General features: G+C 44.3%; 1 protein-coding gene across 8 annotated transcripts in view; it reads right to left on the bottom strand.

Moving 5' to 3' along the window:
- Positions 1–20,740, bottom strand: part of PITPNC1 (phosphatidylinositol transfer protein cytoplasmic 1) — a 270,335-nt gene that overhangs the window by 19,812 nt on the left and 229,783 nt on the right. The gene's annotated exons all lie outside the window — the stretch shown is intronic.

Genomic DNA, 20,740 nt, shown 5'->3' with positions numbered 1-20,740 from the left:
AAGGATTTACCAGAGGACTCCTTTAATCAAAATTCAAGAAAAAAAAATGAACAACTAGTTAAAAGACTTTGAATGAAGATGGGGCACAAAAAAAAAAAGAAAGAAAGAAAGAAAGAAAGAAAGAAAGAAAGAAAGAAAGAAAGAAAATAAGCCCCGCTCCTCTGCCCTACTTTCCCAGTACCTATCATCTTGAAATTCTTTCTTCAACTTTCATTTTCTCACTTGAGTTTGTGAACTTTAGTATCTAAATTGTCCCATTCACACATGAATTGACCTTTCTTACAACCTTTATATATATATTTCTGGTTTGTATTTCTTCACTTCGGCAGTATTTTGATCCTGATTCAAACTCTGCTATATCACTTACTCATTATAAGTAAAGAACTACATTGTTTCACATTTTTGAACTTTCATTTCCAGGTTTCCTTATTTTAAAACAAGTTTTATAGACCTCAACCTTCATCTTTAATGTTACAAACCCCTGGGCTTTTCCACAAGTCGGTTTTAGGGTCTGACCTATTTTTAAATGTCATAAAGTTTAACTTTAGTGTGACATAGAGATTGTGCATCTCAAAACTCCTGCTGGATCCCAACCCAGGGTGCTCAGAAAATACAGTTCAAGGTTTCTGGAGTGGGTTAAGTGGTGGTCCCCAAAAGACATGTGCAAGTCCTAACCCCTGATACCCGTGAATGTTCTAGGCGAAAAGCATCTTTGAGGATGTAACTAGGTTAAGGATCTCAGGATGAGATCATCCTGGATTAACCTGATAGGCCCCAAATCCAATAGCAAGTGCCCTCAGAAGTGACAGAAAAGGAGAAGACATGAACATAGGGAGGACAGCCAGTGAAGACAAAAGTGGAGATTGGAGTTATGTAGCCACAAGGCAAAGAATGTGTGGAGTCCCCAGAAACTGGAAGAGGCAAGAAAGGTGTGATGGTTAAGCTCAAGTGTCAACTTGGGCAGGTGATGGTGTCCAGTTATTTGGTCAAGTAAGCACTGGCCTGATCGTTACCGTGAGGATATTTCACGGATTTAAATCATCAATAAATTGATTGCATGTATGGCTGATGGTATCTACAATCAACCAAGGAGACTGCCTTCAACAATGAGAGAAGTCTCATCTAATCAGTTGAAGGCCTTAAAGGGAGAACTGATGATTTCTGCAGTCAGAAAGGAGAATTTCCATCTCTACTTCAGCCAGCCACCTTCTCCTGGGAATCCATCAAAATCCTTCATTGGCGTTCCCAGCTTGCATCCTGCCCTATGGAATTCGGACTTGTCCATCCCCACAGTTGCGTGAGCCAATTCCTATAGTAAATCTCATACTATTTACATTATTATGTGATATTAATATATATTACATCACACACACACACACACATCCTGTTGGCTCTGTTTTCCTGGAGTGTGGCCCTGCCAACATACTTGTCCTCCTGGACTGTGACAGAAACGACTGGGGATCAGAAGCAGCCAGAGCAAGGTTAAATCCCCAAGGCTTTGGACCTAATAGGTCTGGAGTTCAGTCTGGGCATCCAGATTCTCAGAAGCTTTCCCCTGTGATCTGAATGTACAGCCAGAGCTGAGAACCACTTCTAGGAAGTGCAAATATTATCTCTGAGTTCCAGATGAGGAAACTGAGGCTGAGAGACGATCAGCGACGAGTCCATCTTCCAGCATTCAGGCTCAGGTCTGCCTGACTCCCAGGCTTGGGCTCCAGCCCCTCTACCATGTGGACAGGACATTCTGATCTGACATTCTGGCACGATCTATTGGAGGAGAGCTTTGTTTCCTTATCTGTAGGATGGAGCCTTGTGGAGCTGTTGCAAGGCTTAAACTGGATAATGTAAGCAAAGTCTCCAGTTCAATGTGTGGTATGTAGAAGGTGCGTGAGGCACGGGAGTCATCCCAGAGTGATAAGAAATACACGATATGGAAAACACCCCTAGCACCACTATAAGGTAATTTCCTCAGTTCTCATTACAATCCTCAAAAGAAAGGCAGCAGGATGTTCTCATAAACATTGGGACTGGTGGTTTGATGTGCTGAGCCCTCTATCACGGGACTTGCCCTTATGAAGCGCATTACTACAAAGGAGAGGCTAAACCTGCATATAATTTTGCCTAAGAGTTTCCCCCTGAGTACCTCTTTATTGCTCAGATGTGGCCCTCTCTCTCTAGCTAAGCCACCTTGACAGGTGATCTTGCTGCCCTCCCCTCTACGTGGGTCCTGGCTCTCAGGGGTGTAAATCTCCCTGACAACACAGGATATGACTCCCAGGGATGAATCTGGACCCGGCATCATGGGATTGAGAACATCTTCTTGACCAAAAGGGCAATGAGAAATGAAATGAAGTTTCAGTGGCTGAGAGATTCCAAATGGAGTCGACAGGTCACTCTGGTGGACATTCTTATGTACTATATAGATAACATTTTTAAGGTTTTAATGTACTGGAATAACTAGAAGTAAACACCTGAAACTATCAAACTCCAACCCAGTAGCCTGGACTCTTGAAGACAATTGTATAACTACGTAGCTTACAAGGGGTGACAGTGTGATGGTGAAAACCTTGTGGATCGCACTCCCTTTATCCAGTGTATAGATGGATGAGTAGAAAAATGGGGACAAAAAACTAAATGAAAAACAGGGTGGGATGGGGGGGATGATTTGGGTGTTCTTTTTCACTTTTATTTTTTATTCTGATTTTTATTCTTTCTGATGTAAGGAAAATGTTCAAAAATAGATTGGGGTGATGAATGCATAACTATATGATGGTACTGTGAACAGCTGATTGTACACCATGGAAGACTGTATGGTATGTGAATATATTTCAATAAAGCTGAATTTAATTTAAAAAAAAAAAAGAAAGAAAGGCAGCAGGACTATCCCAGGTGCTGTAGGATTACTATTATGCTAATCCTCTACCTAAGTGTATAAAGAAATGCTGATAAGCTCAAATAAAAATATGACTGCCCCCCATCATTACGGTTTCCTTGTACCAGTGCAAGGCTGCATGGACAATTCCATTTTCTGTAAGCTGTTCATCTGTCAGTGTGCATAAGAAGATTGATTCAAGAAATCCCAAGAGAAAGGTCTTGCTAGTTAGATGTTGCTAGGTTCTGAACCAATTCCCTTTCCTCCTTCTCTTATGTCTCAGAGGCAGGAACACTCTGTTCCAAGAAGACAAAAGCAGAGAGCAAAGCAGATTGCCCTCTTGTGGGTTGTTCTTTTAAGGAAGCGGTAGCTTCCCTGCCTGGGTGAATGCACTGGGCAGCCACCTCCCAATGGCAGGATGGGTCAACCCCGGGGGCAGACAGATTTCTAGCATCTGAGGAGTTACTTAAAGTCTTTCCTTTTGATGAGTTTACAGCCATACATAGATGCCAGCTATCATTTCCTTCCAGTAAGTTTCCAAGTTAGGATGGGGCTCTTTTCCCTAAAGGGGAACATGGGTTGGAGAGATTTTCACAAGGCAAGTCTTCCAGATTCCCCTGAACCCTTCTGTTGCTGACTCGCTTGGTCTTCCATCCTTGAACCTCATGCTAGTTACAGCTGGGTCCACTGGGTGAAGCAGAGGTTCTTGGAAACTAATGTCCTTGCCACAAGGGCCCAGCACAGCTCCTCTCGCCCAGCAGCTGGCTGGCCGGGCAAGTGGCAGGCTGCGAGTTCTTCTGGCTGGGTTTCATAAATTCGTCTGTCACGGGGTCTCTGGCTCCACTCCCCAGGCTTTGCAGATGGCAAATTGGACCCTTGTAGTTAAAGCCCATCTGTGTGAGTGCAGAATTGGAGCCAGGACTGCTCCCAGGGGCCTTCCCTGCAGGCACATCTTCTTCAGCAGGCTTCCCCTCTGTGGGTTCAGCCACACCTTCACCCCGTCTTGCACTTGGACAAGGCAGAGAGAAGGTGATGGATGCTAAGGGCTGCTTTCTTAGTGAGCCAAGGTGAACCCGTGAACCTGTGTCTCTTACGATCAGTCTTGCACCTGGGAAGTGCAAGGAATGACCTGCAGGAGATCTTGGTCCAGATGGAGTGAAGGAAGTTTATTAGCTGACATTCACGGAGATGTAATGTCTCCATGATTAATTATACTTTCAATTTGAACCACAAAGGACAATAACCAACAGAGGCGTGCCCTGTTAATTGAAATCATAAGTTTTTGATAAATGTTAAATGAAAAAGGGCTGAGCAGTAATACTAGCCAGGATTTGCTACATTATGTAACTAGACTCTCAGCCCTAAAATAGGGCAGAAGTAACAACACATTTCACACAGTGGGTTTTTTTTCCCTGGAGTTCTGGAACTTTTCTCGAAGACCCTGAAGGGCTGCAGATATTATTCCTATTCCCCTCTAATGAATGACCATCTCAACCAGGTGCAATTTAGCCCCAAATTTAGTGCAGCGTCTCTTGAACTAGAATCCCAAGAAGGGCTACACATATAAACCAAGGAGCTTTCAGAGCATGCTTGAGAACTGACCTAAAACTTTACTTAAAAGGTCAACAGCTACACATCAGCCTAAAGAAAAAAAAAAAAAAACAAAAAGAAAAAAAAAAAAGCAACCCTAAGTGCAAATCGTGGCCAGAAGCAGCCAATTCCTGCTTTGTTTGCAGTTAATACCTAAAGTGCTATTTTTAAAGCATTTGCTCTTGGCGCTAGAACATACCACAAACACTGAGCGATTTGTGCTGCTCCTCTGCAAAGTGACCCTTAAAGGAGCTTTGACTCACAAGGTGGGACGGATATGTGGAACTGCAGAAAAAAAGGTGCTGATGGGGAGGGAGGAGCTTTTGGTGTGTGTTCTGCTGCATCCTTCCCAGTGCCAGAAAAAAAGAGAAAACTCACTCAAAAGAGACAGCATGAAAACGGGCATTTCTAGCACACATCACCGAAGAATTTAATAACCAGCGGGCTCTAGCCCTGAGAGCGACCAGTATGGTTGCCTTTTAGGGGCCAAGAAGAAGACCTAGGCAAAAGAGAGTCCCAAGAAGAAGCCAGAAGAAAGTCAAGGAGGGAAGGAGGGAAAAATAATCACATTAGCTGATGTTTAAGTCCTTGCTTACCAAGAGTCCATGTCAAGCCCTTCGTATTCCTTCTCTCATTTAATCCTTACAACAAACCTCTAAAGTAGTCACACTACTATCACCATTTTGTACCTAACCCCAGGCTCCGTCTCCCTCGGTTTCGTTCCATCTCAGCCCATCCAGGGCTCATTCCACAAGCCGCCTCCTTCCCAAATCTCCAGCTGGGCAGCAGGCCTCCAGCTCTAGTTCTACAATGAACTTCTGGGGACGCTTCGTGTTTGCCCACACTCTCCTGGGATGGCAGCACTGAGGATGGGTCTGTGGGTTCTCAGCTCAGCAAATTGCCAGCTTTTTTTTTTTTTTTTCAGATACCCTGATTTCTGTGATGGATTCTCCTGGAGCACTCCCTTCATGTGGCTTCAGGTTAGGCAAGCAGCTACCTTCACTGTCTCTGAGAGCTCCCTTCCCCATCTCCATGTACAGACTGGGAAGTGGGGGTGGGGAGGAAATGGATGACCCGGGCAGTAGCTGGTGGGTGGTGATGGGGCCAGCTGGGCCACTGCCTGGTAGCCTTGGAGAGTCCCTGGCCTCAGGTACTGCTGTAGAATGTGGAGTCTTAACTCCTCTTTGACCCCAGCTTCAGGCCTGTTCCCCATTCCAGAGCAACTAGAGAAGTCCCTTAATATCCTGCTAAGTGAGGCTCAACTGTTTCTTTTGGCACGAACACATACAACTTAAAGTTTATGATGCCACCTCTAGTTAAAATCAGTAAGGTCATTCAAGGGCAGACTGGAAAGGATCCTGCTTTACTGTGTGTGACGGTGAAAGGACAGGCAACCAGCTTTCCTGATGACAAGTGAGCCAAGTTCTTCCCGTAAAGGAAGCCTGGTTAGGAGCTGGCTTGGTTTGCAGCCTTTGAATTAGACTGTGTGTTGTGAGATTTTCCCTGCTCACTCTGATTTTAACCGTGATATTTGGACACAGGCTATGAAGAAGCAATGGCTTTGGTCCATAATGAGGAGACACAAATTGCCCATACCTGGTTTAGTTTATTATTAAGTTAAATCAAAAGCTGATCATATGGACACTCCCTTTATACAGTGTATGGGCAGATTAAGTGATAAAGACAAAAAAATAAATAAAAGGCAGGAGGGATAAGGGGTATGGGATGTTTTGGGTATTCCTTTTTATTATTTTCTCTTTTTTTTGGAGTAATGAAAATGTTCTAAAATTGATTATAGTGATGAATACACAACTATATGATGATACTATGAGCCAGTGATTGTATACTTTGGATGGCTTTTATCGTGTGTGGATATATCTCAATAAAAGTGCATTTAAAAAAAGCTGATCATAGACCAACAAATATTCTTGATGAGTTGCAACATGCCAACAGTGATCAGTGCTGGATTAACTGTCCCTAAGTCTAGCTTACTCCTCATATATTGTATTATTTTGGGAAACTTGGGCCTCCAACTTGTTGAATAGAAACTGGAAAGAACTGTACCATAAGCCAATAAGCAGTTTGTAATTTGAAGACAATAAAGGATTTCCATTTTTAAAGCTGGATTAGATTTCAAACTTTTTTTTAAACTTTAGAATTGATTTTGTTTTGCCAAACATAATCTTACTTGGAATTCCAATACATAGAGCATGTAAAAGTGATGAGTGGGTTCTGCAGACCAATATATTTCATTGTTTACAGTACCCAGAAGCACCTCTGTGGGGTCCTAGGATATGTGGAGCACCAGGGAGAGGGGCACTTAAAAGGCTACGGAAGGAGATACCCCTGGGTTTGAATTTCTCCTCCAGCAACTACTACCTGTGTAAACCTGGAGAAGCTATTTAACTCTGAGACTACTGTAGGGATGATAACATGAGAAAAAGTAATGTTCCTCAAACTGAGGTCTGTGGATATTCTTTGGTGGTTATGAGATACATATGTATATTTCCCCTTTTAAAATGGAGGATAGACAGTTCTTGGTTTTTCAAGTCCTGGCTTGTTTTGGCCAATCCACTATTTTATGGAATGTTCATAAAGAAGAAATTTCTCCAAAAAGATGGGGAGTGGAGTTCTATCAGCTCATGAAAACTAAGGCAGGTAACTCAGGAAGTTACTTCACCTGCATAATTAGTTTCCTAAAGCTGCCACAACAAAGCGCCACAAACTGGGTGGCTTAAAATGACCAAAATGTATCCTCTCACATGCTGGGAGGCCAGAAGTCCAAAGTCAAGCTGTGGGCAAGGCCGTGTGCTCTCTAACGGCTGAAGGAAGAATCCTTCCTGGCCTCTGCCTACTTTCTGGTGCTGGCTGGCAGAGCTCGGCATCCCTTGGCTTGTAGCAGCATCACTTCAATCTCTGCCTCTGTTTTCACATGGTCCTCTTCTCTCTATTTCTGTATGTCCTCTCCTTTTCTTCTAAGGACACCAGCCAATGAATTCAGGGCATACCCTAATCCAGTATGACTTCATCTTAACTTGATTATGGCTGCAAAGAGCCTATTTCCAAATAATGTTGGGTGTGGATATGAATTTTGGGGGGACATGTTCAACCCAGTGCACTGGCCTTTCTCCAAGACCCTTCTTTCTCATGGTCAGTGAGATGTGGGGTTAGAGAGATACACTTAAGGAGGAAACCACCTCTTAAAGTTGTTTTCAAAGACATACAATAATTGCCTGTTACTCCCACTTTACATGAAGGAGCCAAGCTTGGTGTGGGGGAAGCACAATCATTGTGGTCAGAGACTCTGGGATTTGAGTCCTAGCTTCCTGTGACTTGCACAAGTCACTCAGACTCTATAAGCCTCAGTTTCCTTATCTATAAAATCGAGATAATATCCATTCTATCAGATTATTAGGCTCAACGACTGAATGAGACAATTTAACAAAGGCATTTATCTTCCTCAGATGTGAGTTCCTGTCCGTCTAAAGCCAGGTTTAGCAATTCCATGTGTTATCTGTTGAAACTTCTAAGGCCCGAGTTAATGACCTGGTAATTGTATGTCTTTTTCTGGGCCCCCGAACAATAAAAGATGAAGACAAGCAATTTAACAGCACCTCTTCTTTCCTGGATATTTTTGGAGTTGAAGCTGAACAGTTGCACTTGGAGTCTGTGATGGTTGGGTTCATGTGTCAACTTGGCCAGGTGCTCCAGCTGTCTGGTCAAGCAAACACTGGCCTAACAATTGCTGTGAGGACGTTTGAGGCTGGTTGATAAACCAACAGGCTGGTTTATTAAATCATCAGTCAATTGACAGCAGCTGTGACTGATGACTCACCAAAAGGCGTGTGTTCCACAATGAGAGAATGCAATTGACTGGATTTGATCCAATTAATCAGTTGAAGACTTATAAGCAAGACAGATAGAGGACCGTCACTTCTTCTTCAGCTGCCCAGTGAAGCATTTCCTGAGGAGTTCGTCGAAGCTGCCGGTTCGTTTCCTGAGGAGTTCATCGAACACGTTCATCGAAGTTCCCAGTTCATTTCCTGAGGAGTTCGTCAAAGTTGCCGGTTTGTTTCCTGAGGAGTTCATCGGACATCTTCCTTGGAGTTGACAGTTTGCTGACTGCTCTACAGAATTTGGACTCGTGCATACCCACAGTTGCATGAGTCACTTTTACAATTTGATAGTCAGAGACACCTCCCATTGATTCTCTTTCCCTAGAGAACCCTAACTAATACAGAGTCTAAATAAACAGAAGTGGAGGAGAGAATCCCTGGGTCAGGACTTCATTCTCAAGGGGAAAAGTGCCACTTCCATCATTGCAGAGTTGCAGCTGTAACTCGTGGAATGCTGGGAGAAGGAAAGGACTTGGGCAAGATTTTGCCAGAAGACCTGGGAGAGACTGACTAGGGCCTTTGATGGGAGGAAATAAACTTGGATGAGGGTCTTTTTGAAGCTAAGCCCCAGCTCAGAAACAACTTGGGGGAAAACTGCATAAATGCATTGTATTCCTTTCCTTGGGCTGCTGCAAGAAATTACTACAAACATTGTAGATTAAAACAAAATAAATTTATTCCCTCACAGTTCCAGAGGCCAGAAGTCTGAAATTAAGATGTGGGCAGGGCCATGCTCCCTCTGATGGCTCTAGAGAAGGTTTCCTTGCCTCTTCCAGCTTCTGGTGGCTCCAGGTGTTCCTTGGCTTGTGGCTGCATCACTCCATTTTGTCCTCACATGGCCTTCTCTCTGAGTCTCTGCATGTCCTTTTCTGTCTCCTTTAAGGGTACGCTCATTGGATTTAGGACCTATGCTAATCCACTATGATCTCATCTCAATCCTTACCTTAATTACATCTGCAGAGACCTTCTTTCCAAACAAGGTCACATTCTGAGGTTCTGGGTGGACACGAATTTTGGAGGGATGCTATTCAACCACTCCATGAGTATTACAATTAATGCTATTCGCTGGCAAGGAAGAACGTGACCTGGCTCCCCAATGTTGCCAGATTCCCAACAGATGGAATGAAATTGGAAGGCATTTACCCCTCCCTCAGTAGGAGAACAAGCAGGCTTCCAGGCCCATGTTGCTATTTCCTTTTTCTTCCCACAAAAAAAAGTAATAATAAAATGGTTTAAAAACTTGAATGCACTAAATGGAAGCTTTTAGGCAGACTTGCCTACCTTGAATGCATTAGAGATGTGCCAAGATCCTGCTCCCCACGGCCCTTGGGTGACCAGACTGGGCCTCTGACCTAGTGGTCAGTCACCTCTGGCCAGAAGCTCCTCCCTGTGTAAAGGGTTGGGAAGCTCTGCTCTGAGGCCATGTTTCCAAAGCTGGCCCATCCTCAGAATCACGAGCCTCTTGCCCACACTTTTTTGGGTCCCATCCTAGTGAGTCTAGTTTGGGAGGGGCACAAGTACCTGCATTTTAAAAAGTTCCTTTCATGATTCTGACTTGATTTGGAAACTCTGCTCTAAGAGCTAAGGAGTTCTGGTGTCTTAATTTAATAAGACAAAAAACAAACAAACAAACAAACAAAAAACCCAGAAGGGACTGATGCAACTGGCCCAAGATCTGAGCAACTTGTGGACTTAATACCCATTTTCTTGAAAGTACCAACGAGATTTTCTGGGAGATAGAATTGCAAGAAGAGCTTGGTTGTATCTGTTCACCCCTGGCTAAAAGCCTTGGGTCATGAGCCCTTTGGCTCCTGCCTCCTTCCTTTCAAAGTCTAAAATACACCTGGCAAGAAGGCTTATTGCAGGCAGTGATGGAATGCCAAACCTGCCCTGGGTACTCTGGGACTGCTGTGCCACAGATTGCCCCAACTTGGCAGCACACACTGGAAATGTAACTTCTAAGGTTTTGTAGAGGTGAAGTATCAAAGACACATGCAATTCTGAATTCAGGTTAAGCAATAACAGAAGTAATAATGATACATATTCAAAAAAATCTCAGAAGTACAAGTGGCTTTAGATTCTGAAGGATCTCGCTGTGCCTGCTGAGGATTCTGTAATCCCGAGTACTGGAACTATCGGAATCATCTCTCTGCTCCTTCTTTCCAGTCATCCTGACAGATGAAAACCAACATCAAACAAACTCTTATGCCATCACTCATGGCAGCCACTTTCCAAAGAAACGTGGCTCCTACTGAGCAACTGCTCCTGCACCCCATACACAGATCCTAATGCCAGAGTCAGAACATTTATTGAATGTTTCCTATGTGCCAGTGCCTTCCTTTTCCTTTCCTATCTTATCTCATCTCATCTCATCTAAACTCATCTCATCTCATCTCTCCAGCCATCCATTCTTTGAAGAGAGGAAGGGATTCAAAATATAGTAGTTGGGGATGAGAAAGCACAAGGGCTGTGATCACCTGGAGGCCTCTGGGAGCCAGGACCCCTCCTCACCTTAGGGTTTGAATCATCTAGACATGGACAGCATGGGCTGGGAATTCCAATCTGTTATCTTTTGTATTATCTTTTGTACAGATCTCTTTACAACAATCATTTCACCCTTCCATGGATGTTTTGCCTGAATGAATTCTGTTCTTTTTGGAACACTGAGCCATTTCCCCAAGAGCTCTTTCTATTTGATTCAATGATCCACCACCATAACTATTCCTGGCAGAGACTCAAAATCTCTGTTTTGGATCTGGCATTTGGGAATTCATTTGCCTTGATTTCATTTGACCTACTTGGATTCACTACCAAATCCAATTGATAAGATTGGGCAACTGCTGTTCTCAGCACTGAGTTCTGGGTGACCGCATTCATGAAAATTATTTCAATAGTTTAATTTTTTTCCTTGAAAAAGTAAAAAACAAAACAAACCTTTCTCTAGGATGGCATTGAACACCGCAGTTTTCCTAGCACTCCCAATTAAAATCTGTTTTGCTCAACTCACTGTGGTAGCTCCACACTTAGGCTAAACTAGCAGCAGTGGCTTTTAAAATCAGCAACAGGCACGGTACTTCAGCTAGACTTGTTGACCAGGTTACTTTTGTTCTAAAGGAATGAGATCCAAAGGAGAATACCTATTTGCTCCTTGGGAAATATGTATTTAATGCCCTTTAATTTCCAAATATTTCTTTTCAATAGCCAAACGTTGTTAAGAGGGCTGAGGGCAATTTGTTCAGGAAAGTGAGTAGGGGGAGAGAAAGAGGAGTAGGTGGATGGAATTGGAGGGTGCTCATCCTCTTGGCACCCAGGAGCTTGCCTTCATCATCCCAAAGAGAAGGTTAGCCTCTCTGGTTGGGTCACAAATGGAGTCCCCCTCTTCCATGGTTGTTGGTGCCCCCTGTAGGATGAAGTCCAAATTCCTTGACTTGGCATTCAAGGCTCATCCCTTCTCCATCAGCCAAAAAGTTTCTCACTGATCTTTGAATATTCACTGGGATTCCCTGACTTTGCCATTGTCTCCCCCCACCCCCTGCCCTTAGTACATTGCCTATTCAATCTCACTCATTTTCAAAACTCAGTTTGCTCCCATTTAACTGTGGATCAGAGAATAATTTAATATAGCTTTGAGGTGGGGGCAGTTTATTTTGCCTAGCAAGATTTAAACCCCCATACTCATTGACCCAACAACTTCACTTTTAGAATTTATTTTACAGAAACATTAGGGCCATACCCAAAGATATCAGATGAGGATGTTTCCTGCAGTAGTGTAATAGCAAAAGAATAGAAATACCCATTAACTGTCCATCAATCGGGGACTGGTTTTATATGGGATTACCATGTAATAGACATTGTATAGCCATTAAAAGGACTGCTAGAGAGATGTGTGCTGCCAAACTTGTACTGCTTAGTGAAAAACACATGCTGCAAAGTTAATGTGCTCAGTGTGAGCTTATTTTCATAAAATAATGTTATTTATGGATTATGTTTAAGTATAAACACCATAACCCCCAACTTTCACAGCTGTTATCTCTGTTTTGGGGATTACAGATTCCCTCTTTGCATGTTACATGCCTGTATCATCTTTGAATTTTTTAAGCAATAAAGATAAGCATTTTTTAAAAGGTCCAGCTGAAATTCCACCTCTCCTACAAAGCCTGCCCTGACCACTCCTGCATATGGAGCTGCCCCCACCCCCCTTGGGATTCTCAGGCAGTTATGGTGTGTTAGACACTCAGGAAAGTGAGTCACACGCAGCCCCACGATGCATTTCTCCTCTGCCTCACATGGTACTGTAATTTAGCCTTTTGCATTTTTATACTTTAACTTCCCAACCAGATGGATCATGACTTTTCTGAAGGTGATTTTATTGACGGTGAGGCTTCCTTTACATTTTACCCCCGGGACTCTCACCCAATGCCTTCACAAAGGATATGCTCTTGGAGGTCAGAAGGACATGACGGTCAGAGGGACGGCAGTTTACCCTCCTGGCCAGGCTGACCAGAGCCCTACCCCTAAATAGAGGAAGCCACCCAAACACCCACTAAGGCTCCCACTGGGCCTTAGCACTTCGCCTTCTGCATGCAGTGAACCCAGACAGATGTATGGGATGTTTTCCAACTTGCAAAGGGGATGGGGGAGGTGGGGGAAAGGAGAAAAAAAAAAAGAATGGCAGCTTCCAGGAGATGGCTCAGACCCTCCCTGCGTTTGTAATGTCACTGCAGGTACCATGCTGCTCTCCCCTCGGGGCTGGCTGCAAGAGGGTAGGCAGGGCCCTTGGGAAATGCCATCTGCGTCTTTGCTGGGTGCTTGGGTAAACAGGTAGGAGAATGTGTGTGCCCTGAATGATTTTCTCCTTCTCCCCATGGTTTTCCTGTGAGCTACTGCTCTAGCCGATTCCGGAACCACCAAGTGCCTCTCTTAAGATGTGTACTAGCACGAACACCACCCAGACTGTGCCAAGGCAAGAGAGGGCTCAGGGCCCCGTGATGCAGCTGCTGCTGGCCACCCCTCCCCCGATGTTTCTCCCAGTTTTAGAGGCTGTTACCGGGGAGCACTTTGGCAGCATTTCTCTCATGCCAATGGTGTAGCCTGTCCTCTTACTATCCAAGGGGCACCCAGGCCCCGGTAAGTTGGAACCCATCACAAAACAGCTGCGCTAATCTCAGAAAGAAAACAGATGGACTGAGGGAAAAGGGAAAAAATGACAATAACAACCCAACAACAAACTGAACACAACATACCATAGCATGTGACAGCTGTGTTAAATCTGGCCATTCAGAGATAGTTGAAAATCTTTACCACCCTCAACCGCCAAGATGTAGACCAAAATGGAAATAATTTTAATTTGAGAGAGCTGAGTGATTTGGACAAAGCACTTTGTACCCAAGGCTACAGCCAAGTACAACAATATTTACTCATGTCATCTCTCTGTTCCCTTTCTGGGGGCCCTTTATTCAGCACACAGCATTTAATCTCTCACCCTTTGACAATTATTGGAAAAGCTACATGTATTTCTCTTTGTTCTGTTCTCTCTGCCTAAATAGAGAATTCAGCAGATGTTTACATTGGCTTGGCCAATGCACTGGCTGCAAAAGATCTCATGGTTCAGGAAGATACTGCAATTCAGGGGCCTGGAGATTGACTTTAAAACAGACACCTTAGTCCTCCAAGTCAAGGGGATGGCTCTGAATTAACTTCTGCCTAAAAATTTCCCCAGCACTTTTATACTTTCAATTATACCACTTGGGGTGTGTGTGTGTATGGGGGGGTGTTAGTGTTTCAAGGACAGCCACAGTTACTTTTTCATTGCTAACTGAATTTAAGACTTCGACAATTTCTCTAATTTCTCCATTAACTACTACACAGTTACTGTGCTGTTATTAACCACTGGTGAGATGGAGACTTCATTTACATCCTTTAAAATGAAGGCAAGAAGAATTTCTTTTATCTGTAACAAGATCAAGTTTAAAGGACAGTAGAGAGCGAGCCCTTTGAGGGGTGATGCGATCTTGTCTGTGTAGCCTCGGTGCCTAGCATGGAGCCGGGCATACAGCAGGCACTTAATAAATACTAACTAGAGTATGATTATTGAATCTTGCGACTAATGGGCTGTACTAGGTTTCCTTTCCTTGAATTGGTCTACAGCAGGGTTTCTTAAACTCGGCCTGTTGGCATTTTGGGCTGGATCAGTCTCTGTGGCAGAGGCATTATAGGGTGTTTAGCACCATCCCTGGGCCCCATCCACTTGATGCCATTGCACCTCCCAGTTGTGACAACCAAAATGCCTCCAAACATTGCCAAATATCCTCTAGGGGCAAATTTGCCCCCATTAAGAACCATTGGTCTAGAGACATCTTTGCTTTTTTTTTTTTTTTTTTTTTACAAAAATCAATGAAGATTAAAAACAACAAAAAGCACACATAAAATCCTCAACTTCTAAACTTCCCCCTTTCTACTCAAGACATGTCTGAAAGTCTAGAAGTGGCCCACACCCTACACAGTTGTGCCTCTGGGAGACAGCTGTGGGCGTGGCACCTCCAAGGCCAATGAAGATGCCGTTTTCTCTGGTCACTCTCCATCTTGTAATGGAAGCCAAACCTCCTCGATGATGTAGTGAATCAGGGAGGAAGAGTGCTGGCCTTTCCCATTGGCCAAACCCAAAGGCCTCCAAGCTATGGTTCTCTGCACTTGACTTTTGGAGGTTCTCCAGGCTGGACTTGTCCTGTTGACTGGGTGTTGAGATGTGTTCTTGCACCCCAGAACTGCCAATTCAGCTTTGCAGGTCTGGGCTCACTGCCCGTGCCCTCTGCAGGCATGCTATGACTTATTATAAGGAGTTCCTCATTCCTGGGCTGGGATCTTCACCTTGAAGTCTTGGCAGAGCATTGAAAAGCTGGGATGGAAATCTTGGCACAAGTGAGAACCCATAGATCAGCCCTATAGCAAGCACAAGCTGCTCACATTTGGCTTCACCTCTTCTTTGCTGATTTGGTGGCATGAATGAATGCTGTCCATGTGACTCAGTGCAGGGGGCTTCATGACACTCGTGGGGGCTCAGGGCCTTGGAGAGTCTGTGTTGAGACTATTGGAGGTGGTCTCTGCCCAAGGGATAACGCTGATTTTTTTTTCTTTTTTTGCAATATAGCACTACCTTGCAGAATTTTCCTATGGAGATGAACAAAAGCTGAGGCTAAGACACTGTTGGGAATAGAAGATCAGGCCCTTGATTTATGTAGGAAACAGCAACACTGCAAAAGGAGAATAAGGAGAGGACTGGGCGGGGCTATCAGCTGATCCCAAGTACCCAACATGTCCTTTTGAATCTCTGGTTTGTGGCTGCAAGAGTACTGCTAGGCAGAGGGTCCCCAGTGGAAAATTCCTAGCCCTTGTCATCTTCATGAGGGGCATCTCCAGGGAGAAATAGAAAAAGAAAAGAAAGTGACTTCCATCTCCTCCTTCGGCCTGGATGGCGGTGTGTGTGTGTGACAGGATGAAGAAGAGTGACCCAGATAACCCGGGTCTGAATTCTTAAGCATCAAAAATCTCAGAACAGATTCAACCCACCAGTGCTCCAGCCTTCTCCGCAGAGTGTATTCCTATTTTTGATGCTGACATAGTCAACTTAAATAGGTGGATTGGAAGAAAACACTCACAAAGCTGTATGCCTCAGAGATAAAACCAAATTAAATAAAACAAAGTAAATAAGGAACTCCGGCCACCTGCTTTCACTCATTCATCCGACAACCATTTCATGAGCATCTGCTATGTGCTGGCACTGGACTAGCTGCTGGGGTATGGTGATAAGTAAGACGGAGCTCTTGTCTTCTTGGAAGTCAGAGTCTAGCTGTAGACACAGACCAGAATACTGCTGCCCCCCAGAGAGTGGATGGGGGTGCAGGGTGTCCAGGAAAGCCCATAGAGAGGAAGGCATACTTGAGCTCAACTCTAAAGACAGAGCAAATAGGCATTCGCCGCTTAAGTGGTGCAGAGGCAGGGAGGACTGGGGAGTGGAGAAGGCAGAGGGCGGTGCTGAGGGATTGGGCTTTCTCCCAGCCAGCGAGGGGTTTTAAGCAGAGAATGACAAGGTCAGATTTCATTTTAGAAGGGAACTCTGGTGGTTAGGAGGAGGATGTTAATTATTTACAATGTGCAGAGTAGAAATTTATTTGGAAATGGTCTGCCTTCTGAATTGGTTGTTTCCCTAATTCTCAGTCCCTGGCTAATGTTATTGATGGCAGACACAACAACCAAAAACAGCCCAGGAAACTCACCCCTCTCCCTCCCAGTGGGTTCACACTGTAGTCTGGATTCTCAAAGTTGAACGATGGTAGGGCTGGGAAACCAGAGGAGTTCCCTGGGACATACTTTTCCTGAGATTTTACTGCAGGCTGCTATTACACCTTTGCCCTTTGCCATCTAACGGCCAGGGTCAGGGAACAAGAATTCTACCTGTAACGTAGGCTGGCAGATCATCTGAAGAGCAGTGGACAGAGTGTGTCTAATGATAAAGAGTGTACAGGTGGGGGTGGGGAACGGGGGAGGTTCATGCTAAGTGGATACAGAGTTTCTGTTGGGGGTGATAGGAAGTTGTTAGTAGTGGGTGATGGTGATGGAGCCCTATGGAGCTCCTTTCTTCCACGTTTAGTAAGCAACCCTAAGGCTCTAGGATAGGCAGGAGGTAGCTCTGAGTGTGACAGCTGAATCCCAAGTCCTGGATGAAATACAACAGCCATCTCTGCCCTCCTTTTTTGCCAGACCTCCTTGCACACATCTCTCTCCCCAACTGCAGGGTCTGTGAGGGCACAGACTGTGTTTTACTTGTAACTTTGGGGCCTAACACAAAGAAGATGCTCATCACAGCTTTCCGAATGAACACTGAAACTTTGAAACAGAAAGCATCTTTACTGGGGTGTTTTCACTTTTGTTTCTGGCCTGGGAATAAACTGAAGAGAATATCTTTCTCTACAGTTTCTACTATCAGAACTCGTTTGCCTTAGTGCTACCTTTTTATATGACTGTTGGTGCAAGTCACTGTTTACAACCCGTTAGTATTTTATTAATGGCTGTTGATGGAACTTGGGCAACCCACTTGCAAATGATGTTCCAGCTTTGCAACGACAACAGTTGCAGGGCTATTTTTGTTGTTTAGCAACATGCAAGCCAATCACAGTATGTTTGGAATCAGGGCCCCAGACTTGTCCTTGAGCCATAACATATGGACCTTGAAACCCTTCTCTCAGATTCATTAAGGCTGATTTAAGGTGTAATAAATAAACCCGTTAAAAATGAATTCCTCTGTTACACAAACAAACCGGGCTCCCAATGTGGTTCAGATTTTTTTCCTCCACATTTTGGAATTCTTTGGTGTATAAAAGTCTAACCTGATCATAGCAAATGCTTAGCTGCTTAATTGCAGGCGTGTGCTCTGCAGCTGCTGTTTCTTAAAGACCAGGGAGAGGCTGATGTGAATCACCCTGTATCCTAAACACCAACCCAAAGGCTGAGCTTTTTAACATCACCAACTTATATGGCATTCTGCAGCCAACCACTCTCTGGAGTTTTAAGAAAAACAAAGTTAAATGCTCTCTGCATAACTGTGAACCTGCTAAGAGTTGGATAAATAAGGCCCGTTTGGCCTTTCCCTTGTCTCACTCTACGGAGATACTTCTGTGGTTTCACGTCAAGTCCACCAATATTTAGGGCATTTCGATGATGTGTAGGGCATTGTGCGAAGCAGTGGGTGAAGCTGTTTGCCCGTCACTTCTGTGGCTCCTTGGGCCTAGCGGGTTGCTGTGTTGCTTGGGTTTCCTGCCCTTTTTAGGAGCTCTGGGCCTTCCAGGAAGGCTCTGTTGCCTGAAAACTCTGAACTAATTTCAACTGTTCCTCGCTGAGTGCTTTGGTCCAGCCTGGTACTCAGAGGGTTCTCTCCTTATTCAGTGGGAAGTCTTGGGACTAATATAGAATATTAATGAAGAAATCAACAACTCTCATTTCTAGTCAAGCAGTGCCTGACTCATTTCCCTGTGCTCTGTGGTTTCAAAGGCCACCTCTAGAAAACATCTTTTAATTTACATGGACATTTGAGGAACGTTTTCTTCATGCTTCACAGAATCATTCATGGACATGTTCAATGTATCTTTCCCTGGGTCATAAAGAATTCTTTCCTGGATGCAGTTTGACCAAGAAAATCAGAAGTGAGTTGTCATTTAGCCAATAAATATTTACAGAGTACCTCCCATGTGTCATGTACAATGGTAAGACAGGGAGCAAAGAAGCCACTGAGGATCCCTCCCCCCAGGGCTCTTCCCTTCTAGCGGGGGAGACAAACAGTAAAGAAATAATCATGTGGGTAAATACACAGTTTCAGGTCACAAGTGCAAGAAGGAAGCATCCAGGGAGAGAGTGTGACAGGGAAACTGAATTTAAGATATGGGCTCAGAAAGCTGTGGTGGAAGAAATGACGTTGAAGCCAAGAACTGCAGGATGGAAGGATATAGGGGATAGAAGAATGGGGGATAGGGTTTCAGGTGGAGCATGCACGAGAGCCCTGAGGTGGCATGTGGGAGAAATGAAAGAAGGTCAACATGGTGGCAGCAGCAAAAACAGGAGAAAGAATGGCACAAAGGGAGGAAAAGGAGGAAGGGGCTGTATTTAGGCACTTCAATTTTACTCATGCAATAGAAATCCTCTGAAGAAATCGCAAATGATCCAATTTATGTTTTTAAAAGGTTGCACCGGCTGCTAGGTGGAGAATGGGTTGGAGAGCAGAAGAGTGGAAGTAAGGAGACCATGAGGTCATTGGAGTTATTTACGTTATTGGTTATTTAGGTTATATGGTGGCTTGACCTGGAGAGCTGGCAGCAGAGATGGAGAGGAGCAAGTGGTTTTGTGGTATATTTTAAAGACAGAATTGACAGGGATTGGTCATGGACTGGATATGGAGGTGGAAGAGGAGGAGGAGTCAGGATGACCCTGATGTTTCTGGATTGGGCAAAGGTAGACGTTCGTGCCATTTACTGAAATGGGAAGATGAGAAGGGGAGTGGATTTGGGGGAAAGATGGCTGGATTTTGTGATGTTGGTGAGACATCTAGTACTTTCTCCAAAATTTATGGAGCTTAGGTGAGAGGTCTTGGCTGGAGACAAATTTGAGAGTATTTGGCAAGCAAAAGATATTTAAGATCCTGGGAATGGATGAGGGGGAGTGTGCTGGTTTGAATCTATTATGCCCCCAACAAAAGTCATGTTCTTTACTGCAATCTTGTGGGGATAGACTTATTAGTCTTTTGATTAGGGTGGAACCTTCTGATTGGATCATTTCCATGGAGGTGTGCCCCTGCCTATGCTGGGTGGGTCTTAATTAGATCACTGGAGTCTTTTAAGAGAACTCATGGAGAGGAGGAGCTTAGAGAAAATGAGAGAGACATTTTAGAGAGAAGCTAAGAAATGTAATGCAGAGTTTGCCCCCAGGGAGAAGCTGAGAGCTGACAGAGACTCAGACACTTGGAGATGCAGAGAGAAAGATCTTGGAGATGCTAAGGTTATAGATGAAACCCAGAATTTGCCACAGAGAAGCTAAGAGAGGACCCCCAGATGCTTAGCAACACCCTGGGAGAACAAGCAAGGATGCACAAGAGCTGAGATAGAAAAGCCAAGAGAGACAGAAGCCCACAAGCATCTTGGAGAAAGCCATTTTGAAACCAGAACCCATGAGCAAAGGACTAGCAGACGTCAGCCATGTGCCTTTCCAGCTGACAGAAGTGTTCCAGATGCCATCGGCCTTTCCTCAGTGAACATATCCTCTTGTTGATGCCTTAGTATGGACACTTTTATGGCTTTAAAACTGTAAATTTTTAACCTAATAAATCCTCTTTATAAAAGCAAATCCATTTCTGGAATTTTGCATAATGGCAGAATTAGCAAACTGGAACAGGGAGAAAGCACAGAGTGTGATGGGAAAGGGGTTCAGGTCTGAGCCTCAAAGGATGTAGCATGTGGAGATCTGGCAGAGGAGGAAGAGGTGCAAGGAGTCTACCAAGAATCAGAGAGTTAGGAGGAAAACAAAGAGCGTGAATCAAGAAATGCAAGAGTTTCAAGAGGAAGAGAATGACCACTTGTGCTGAAGGCTGCTGTGAGAACAAGTCAGATGAAAATGGAAAACTGTCTTGTAGAGCAGTGGTTCTCAATCAGGGATGATTTTATTTCACAGAGGAAACCTGGTAATGTCTGGCAAACATTTTTGGTTGTCACAACTTGGAGGGTGTACTGGCAGCTAGGAGGTAAAGGCCAGAATGCTACCAAACACCCTACAATGCACAGGACAGTCACCCACAACAAAGAATGATTTGGCTCAAAATGTCAGTAGTGGCGAGGCTGAGAAA

This window comes from Choloepus didactylus, chromosome 18, assembly GCF_015220235.1.
Source record: "Choloepus didactylus isolate mChoDid1 chromosome 18, mChoDid1.pri, whole genome shotgun sequence".
NCBI classification, from domain to species: Eukaryota; Metazoa; Chordata; class Mammalia; order Pilosa; family Megalonychidae; genus Choloepus; species Choloepus didactylus.
Note: the sequence above shows the minus strand (reverse complement) of the source record. Positions and strands in the feature narration are given on the sequence as shown.